This window comes from Arvicola amphibius, chromosome 8, assembly GCF_903992535.2.
Source record: "Arvicola amphibius chromosome 8, mArvAmp1.2, whole genome shotgun sequence".
Classification (NCBI taxonomy): domain Eukaryota; kingdom Metazoa; phylum Chordata; class Mammalia; order Rodentia; family Cricetidae; genus Arvicola; species Arvicola amphibius.
In genome coordinates, this window is record NC_052054.1 from 3,794,541 (window position 1) to 3,802,941 (window position 8,401).

At 45.9% G+C, this 8,401-nt stretch overlaps 1 non-coding gene across 1 annotated transcript; it reads left to right on the forward strand.

Moving 5' to 3' along the window:
• Positions 1-7,667: 7,667 nt before the first annotated feature.
• On the forward strand, positions 7,668-7,779 carry LOC119822085. Its single transcript, XR_005286691.1, has one exon.
• The last annotated feature ends 622 nt before the right edge of the window (positions 7,780-8,401 follow it).

The window sequence follows — 8,401 nt, forward strand, 5'->3', positions numbered from 1 at the left end:
GAGACCCTGCCACCTTTTATCTGGGCTACTCCTAACTATACACTCATTTGCATGCCTCTCCCCCAGACGGCTTCCTCCACTCCATCCTCCTCAGCCTCTGGTGGCCTTAGCACTTTGACTGAGGATGAGAATGGTGGTCAGATCTGTAGGTTGCATCATGGAGATTCGTGAGCAGTCTGCTTTGGGGAGTAGGGATGAAGACAAGGTTAGGAGATGCTCGTGTGCCTGCTGTACCTAAGCTATAGTGAGTGCAAGTCAGAGTTACCGTATGAAGCTCTTGACCCCACAGAAGGAATCCATGCCCTGTGATGAGAAAGGTGTACTTCAGATGTCCTCACGTTGTACAGAGATGGCACAGGAAACCACAATTCTCTGAACATTTGTGCAGAGGATTGTGTTCATTGAACTTTTAACTACATTTGTCATAAGAGTTCACATCAACTCCTTACCAAAAAAGTAATTAACCCACTTAGGAGCTCAATTATGTTGCTTAATTATTATGAACTAATTACTATACTAAGAATGCATGGTTTTTTAGTTTCAGAACAAAATCTGCAGTCATGTGTTACCTAAATTCAATACAAGCAAAAATCAGTCACAGAAAAATTAAGCGCAGTGGAAGTCAGCAGTTCATCTCTGGGGTCGCAACAATAGTTACAAGAGCATGGGGCCAGGGTATAGGACTCCTCAGCACGAATCCAAAGATGGTGAAATATGAACATTGATTCAATCCCATCTTCTCAACAAGAGGATGGAGTCTAGAACAGTATGAGCCACATAACTCAATCCTACTTCAAAATAAAATACAGGGCTGGGGACACAGTTTAGTGATAGAACACCTGCCTAGCATGCATGAGGCCCTGAGTTCAAGCACCAGTACTATCATAAGCAAAACCAAACAATGAAAACATTTGCTAAGTCAACACAAACCACCACACACAGAGCAAACATCTGTGCTTCAGCAGTCCTTTCTTGAGGGCACAGGGGTTTCCTGCCCATGTCTAGAGACCGTCTCAGCTGTCATAGCTAGGGGAGGCCAGGAACACTGCTAGACTTCTGATAGTATCATCTGATAGTGTACAACACATTCAATGGCGTTCATCCATTCCCAAATGTTAGCTACATAAAGGCTGAGAACCACTGTCCGCTGACTGATTCTTTAGTTCTGCTGAGCCAGCCAAGGGGCACCAGCATACCTTTGTGCCCAGTACCTGCTGGTTACTAACTCCTTTAAGGAGGATTTCGAAAGGAGATGCCCGGATACTAGCATACCCCTCAAATCATATAGGTCAGACTTAGCTATGACTTCCCTCTCGTGGTATCTCCCAATATTACCTTCCTTAAAGGCCATCCAGTTGTAAACCTAAGCACTGGCCTGCTGGCCTCTCTCCTGCTTTATCCTGCACACCCAATGACAGCTAAGCCCCAAATCCATTCTGATCTGTTGGGGTCCAGATGGTCAGCAGTGCCTTTCTCGGCACAAACCCTGACCCAGATGTGGCCACATGAGTTCAGGAAACTGCAGGCATGAGATGAAGTCTAGGAGGAATGTCTTCTGGAGGAGAACGAGGCCACAAGGGCAGGAAGCTGTGGAAGGAAGAACTCAGGTGAGGGGTCAAAGAGACGGCTTGCTCAAGCTCTGCTTGTAATGATGTCTCCAGTAGATAAGTAGATGATATATAAATAGCAGTGGGAAAAACAAAAATTGTCCCTTCCTGAAGTGAACCCAGAGTCCTGTGTCTTTGTCTACCACTACCCTCTCTTCCAAGCCCCCACACTGCCTGAGGCTGTGCTGGCTAAGGCACAGACCCTGCCATCCTGAGACGCTCATCCTCCGGGAGTATCTCCATCCTTCCTGGGAACAAGGAGTTCTCCAGATGGGACATGTCTGACGCAGCTCATCCTGTCCCTCCTCACACGGTAGCTTTAAAACTTCAAAGCGAATTCACCTAGAATTTCTTTTAGGACTAAACTCTATCTCCCTGACCTCTACCAAAAAAATGCTTCATGTTGAAATCTTAACACCCAATACCGTAACTCAATATGACTGCATTTGAGCCAGGGCCACTTAGGGGTAAACACGTAGCCCCGAGACCACAAGGCGGTCCCTAACCTACTCTGATGCTCGATTAGGAAATCTGGACACAAAGACACCTTGGTTTTGTGTGCTCAGGAAAAAGGTGATCGCCCTCTCAAGGAAACCAACCCCACTGGTGCCCTGGCCTCTAACGTCTGGCACCCAGAACCATGAGAAAACAACTTTCCGCTGTGAAGACCACCTGGGGCGGCTCTGTGAGACAGACGCACAGTGAGCGTGAATCATGCCCGGCCACACAGCTGTTTCCATCCTGTTTGCTCACACTTCGGTTTCAGCTCACTAGGAAATCAGCACAAGAACACACATTTGAGCACCCTGAAGCCATGTTTGGCACACGGGGACTGGGCAAGTACTTCTAGATGAATGGATGCAGGTAACACATTACCAGATCTCATGCTTCTCACAGACGGAACCATACTAATAGATTCCACCACGAATTCTAGAGTTCTTGGGTTGGAAGTTTCCTTATGAGCATTGCAAAGTTCTCGGAAGAAAACTCCCCAGTTAATGAGCAGGAAGGGGGACTAGAAGACCCAGGCCAGACAGCTCATCACTGCGGCAGCTGCAGTCCTGTAGCAGTACTGGTTAGCTGAAAACACAAGACGGGATATTTCCAGCCCCACCACAGACTATGAGACCACAGTTAAACAGGTAGCCCATGACTATATATGAGCGACATTGGGATCCTGATTCAAAGGAAACTTAAAACCCAGACGATGAGAAATCTGAAGCCCTAACACCCGGAAGCATTTTTAAATCGTCATTTTGTGTGTTGCAACTGTTCCATGAGTTTGTGCATGTGTTCATATATGTGCACTCATGTTCTTGTCCGTGTACATATAGGTTTGTGTACACCTCCGTATCCAGGAGACAGCCTTACACATGCACTCCATGGAAGATGAAGGGTTAACAGAGCGTGTGAGTCTGTGGTGGACAATGACAACATGGTGATATGAACCAAAGCCAGCATCTGACCTGCTGCAGTTCTGCACCTGAGCAAGGACCACTGAAGCCCAGAACAGCTGGAAGGCTGTGTGGCTTAGCCGGTACAGGAACCCCAGGTTACATCACTAGAGAACTCTGTGGCCATTTTCACTTCAAATGAAACGTGAATATTTAACTGTATCTCGAGTTCTATCTTTCTATTTGTTTGCAAACATTTGTGTATATGCGTGTGTGTGTGTGTGTGTGTGTGTGTGTGTATGTGTATGCACAGGCATACAGTCATGCCTTTTGAAATAGGAAGAAATCGCATCAAAAGAGCTAAAAGCCAAACTATGCTATGTTCTGGCCTCACCTGCTGCCATGGTGATCCCTGCCTACACACTTCCAAGGGCATAGCTGAATAAACCCTTGGCATCTCTGCATCTGGAAGCTGAAGACTGCTCCAGAAATAAAAAAATGTAAGCCCTCACATCTAGATAATGCCAAGATTGAAAAGCCTTCTGGCCAGGCCAGTCTCCTCTGATGTGATAGGTCCTTGATCCTTGAAGACTTCCACAGGGTGTTTGGGTGTGGTCTGTAGTAATGGATAACACACTTACGCCTCACAGTTCTGGAAGCTGGTGGTCACGAGGTGCCACCAGAACTGGTATTGGGCGATGGTCCCTTTCGAGAACACAGATAGGACAGTGAATGAGTTCCCACGTGGCTGAGAAGTGACCTATCTCTCTGGGCCGCTTCTAGGTCACCAATCCTACCCATGAGACCCCACCCTTGTGCCTTGATCACATGTTAAAGCCTCGCCTCCCAACACCATCCATCTGCTGGGGAACGAGGATTTCAAGTCAGTCTGTCATGGGTGGATACCAACATTTAGAGCACAATACACATGAACTACCCCCGCTAGAAAGAGCAGGTCTCTGTGCCTGGCTGCCACCCTATGATCCTGCCTTTCGCACCAACAACTGTGAGAAGCAGAGAAAATTGGAATAAGCCGGTCTGAAAAACTGAATCGAGCCACACACACAAATTAGATGTTAAAAACACTGGGCATAAATAGATGTTCTCTTTTAGCAACTTTTCTAGGCCAGTAGGTATTTTAAGCTACTGAGGGGAAAGTGTAAATTTTATTAAGTGGCTTGGATAACAGGAGCAAAGAATATAAATTTTCCATATTTTCATTTTTAGCTTCCAAATAAACTCCAGGTCAATGGGTCTGTTTTACATCTAAAACTCAATAGAGTTTTCTCTTTGTTTTGTGGAAACCTAGGTCCATGCTTCTGTACATATCCTCCGGGGGGGGGGCGCGCGTTTGTGGCAACCCAATGTCTCTGGTGTGGGCATCACACCAGCACATGGGCCTGAGGAGGTTCTGGCCTTTTCCTCAGCTGACCTGCAGGGCAGAGGACTCAAGGACCCATTACCTACCCTCCTATTCACAGGTAAGTGTAGTTTGCCCACTTCAAAACTTAAGTGGACAAATGGCTTTCACTGAGGATAGGAAAAAAACCCCTACTTTTCTGCAATTTATAAAACTGAGCCCTGGATTAAGTTGGTGCCATCTCAGGGCCCCATGTGCACTGTATTCTCCAGACTCCCGCAGAACTCTCCACTGAACTTTACTCTGTGTGTGCATGCGTGTGTGTGTGTGTGTGTGTGTGTGTGTGTGTGTGTGTGTGCCAGTTCTAGTGGTGGAACTAACAAGTTGCATCTCCAGCTCTGTCCTGATACTGTCTCGGGTACCAACCTGCATCTCCAGCTCTGTCCTGATCCTGTCTCGGGTACCAACCTGCATCTCCAGCTCTGTCCTGATACTGTCTCGGGTACCAACCTGCATCTCCAGCTCTGTCCTGATACTGTCTCGGGTACCAACCTGCATCTCCAGCTCTGTCCTGATACTGTCTCGGGTACCAACCTGCATTTCCAGCTCTGTCTTGATACTATCTCGGGTACCAACCTGCATCTCCAGCTCTGTCCTGATCCTCTCTCGGGTACCAACCTGCATCATCTCCAGCTCTGTCCTGATCCTGTCTCGGGTACCAACCTGCATCTCCAGCTCTGTCCTGATACTGTCTCGGGTACCAACCTGCATCTCCAGCTCTGTCCTGATACTGTCTCGGGTACCAACCTGCATCTTCAGCTCTGTCCTGATCCTGTCTCGGGTACCAACCTGCATCATCTCCAGCTCTGTCCTGATACTGTCTCAGGTTGCAGCAGACATACCATTAGAGAGGTGATGAGAAACCAGCAGTGCTGCCCCCTGCATGTGCTGAACAGGATGCTGAACAGGATGCTGGGCAGGATGCTGGGCAGGATGCTGGGCAGGATCTAGCAGTTTTCTGACAGCGTCAGGTAGGAATCCCAGTTACATTGCTGGATTTACCCGAGGCAACAGATGCCAGAGGCTGAGCCAGGGTTCTTACCCAGTGTGGATACATTCTGGAGAAGCCTAGGGCCTGGACTTGGCACTCCAGGCAACACTCCTCTCTGCTACCCCCCAACATACGCACACGGCATCTCTAGAGTCCAGAGGCTTGGAAGCCAAAGCACTATTATTGATCTTCTGTGTTGGGTCCATGATGTCAAGAGAAACCAAGCTCTCTTTGAGACACAGTTTGCTACATCCATCTCTTGACAAGAAAGCTGTCATGTGTGAGTGTTCACAGTGTAAGGATTAAACACTGTGAGCTCCAGAAAGCTGGTAACTTATTGGTAATTGCTAAGTTTTGATGTTCAATGCCATTTACATGAGCTATGAAGGAAAACAGTTTGAATTTATAAAAATTTTGAATCACTGAGTTATTTTGGAAACGTGGTTTATGTTTTCTAAGCCCCTACAATGAAACAAACTAAGTGTTCGTGAATTGTCAAGTCAAGACTTTATCCACAACACCTTAAGGACCAAATTTTACTTGCAATTCTCATATTAAAATGTCTTATTACAAACAGATCTGCCAACGTATTTGAAAACAGCTTGCTGTCTTATCTAAGAGTAATTTTATTTGCCTAAAATGTTTAGCAAACGTTTTCTCTCGTAAGAACACAAATAAGGGCTGGAGAAATGGCTCAGAGGTTAAGAGCGCCAGCTGCTCTTCCAGAGGACCTGAGTTCAATTCCCAGCAACCACATGGTGGCTCATAACCATCTGTAATGAGATCTGGTGCCCTCTTCTTGCCTGCAGGCATACACGCAGGCAGAGCACTATACACATAATAAATAAATTAATCTTTTTAAAAATGAACACAAATAATCATAATGGCAAACAAAGAGTGGGCACTTATTGTGTGAGGGTGTTTAGCCAACCACCGGCACGGGCTCAACTCATTTGATCCTCACAACCACAAGACACGTTGTTTTTGGGGGAGTTGGAGTCTTCGTAACTATAACTTCCCAAAGTTTCTATTTTTTGAGATCTCATGTATCTACACCTACAAGACAGTTCACATCAATAAGTGTTTCTGATAGGCTCCTGTGTCCCAGGCTACCCTCCGATTTACGATACAGCTAAAGATGACTTTTAACTTCTGTTCCTCTATGTCTTGATTGGTAAGTTACAAATGTGGGCACCACACCCAGTTCATGCAGCGCTGGGGACTAAACCCAGGGCCATGTGCATTTCAGGCAAGCACTTCACAAACTGAACCATGGGGTTGATAAGACTGACTTCTTTTACTTCAGCTGGCACTATGGCCCCATGTCACACGTACCTTTGGCTTGGTCTTTTATTTAGAGAGACAGAGGACAATGTCCATCTTTGCATAAGTTGATGGACATTCGAGCTGACTCTGGGTGTGTGTGTGTGTGTGTGTGTGTGTGTTGAGTAAAACTACTATAAATCTCTACATGGCAGTATCTGGTGGATACTCATCTTAGGTCAATATCTAAGAGTGAAATTCTTAGGCTCAAAGTAAGCGGATATTTACCTTCATAAAATACTTCCCAATTGTGTCCCAAAGCAATTGTGCCATGTTGTATTCTAAACAGCCATGAAGAAAGGTCTAGTATACCATGCCTTTGTCAGCATTAATACCAATATTTTAGCTTTAGCCACTGCAGGAGCCAAGCAATACATCTCATTGTGTTTTTAGTTTGCATTTCCTAAATTATTAAGGAGGTTGTTCATCATCTGTGTTCTCTTATCTTCCTCCATTAAAATATTTCCCTTTCCCCATCAGTGATCCCGTTATAGTCTCCTGGATTCTCCAAGTACTCCAAGTCAAAGACACAAATCTAAAGATTTGATACTAAAGATCCACACAGAATGAGAACATGCGCCGCTTGTCCTTCTAGGTCTGGGTTACATCATTCATTGTGTCTTCTGGCTCTATCCATTCACCTACATCTTTCTGTACAGCTGAATAAAATTCCATTGTGAGGGAAGCTGCAGAGTCAACTGGAGTAAGTTAAGGCCTGACAGGCAGAGAGGAGCCAATCTGGAAGCTGCCTGGTGCTGTCAGAGGTCCTAGCCAATTAGGGGCGACCATGTGATATCAATGGATCAAAACAGCCTGGGTGCTGGGAGGGTGGAGAAGGTTTTCCATGTGAGTCTGCTGCATCCCTTTCAATGGACTCCTGGTGTCTATGTTATTGACATTGAGCCTTCTCAACCCTTCCCCCAAGGAAGACGATAGGGCCTAGCTACAGTCAACCATGTAGACAAATGAGAAAATGTCATTTGTCTGCAGAAGACAACAATTCTACATACACATGAGATTTCTGATCATTCCTTTCCATACAACCTTTAAATTGTCATTCTAAATATTGTTTTCCTCTTCTTGAGTTCAATATCTTTGCTGATAAAGTGTGCTAGATTATGAAAGCAAACAAAAGAGAAAATCAAGTAAAGCTACTTCTCCAACCCCATCGCCCCAAATCCCACTGTGTATTATCCACTCATCAGATGATGGACATCTGCTCTGTTCCATGTCCAAGCTACTGTGAATAGAGCGTCAGCTAACATGGATAAGCAGGCGTCTCTGCAGCAGGAAGTAGGGTCCTGTGAGCACGCAGCCAGGAGTAGTATGGCTGGCTCAGACACCAGGTCTAGTTCTGGTTTTCCGAGGGACGGCCGAAGTGGTACCCACAGAGGCTGCACCAATTTGCACACACACCAGCTGTACATGGTGTTCCCCATGCCCAGGGCCAAGTCAGCATTTTGTGTCTTTATTTTTCTACCCTTAGTCATTCTGCCTGGAATATGACGAAGACTCAAAGTAGTCTCAATTTGTGCTTCCTTGATGGAAAATACAGATATTTTAAAAGTACTTAGTACTGCATTGGTGCGTCTTCTTCCAGGAACTCTCTGTGCTGTTCAACAGCTCAATTTGTAATTGTTTGCTTTGCTGGTGTTTGGTTTTAAGT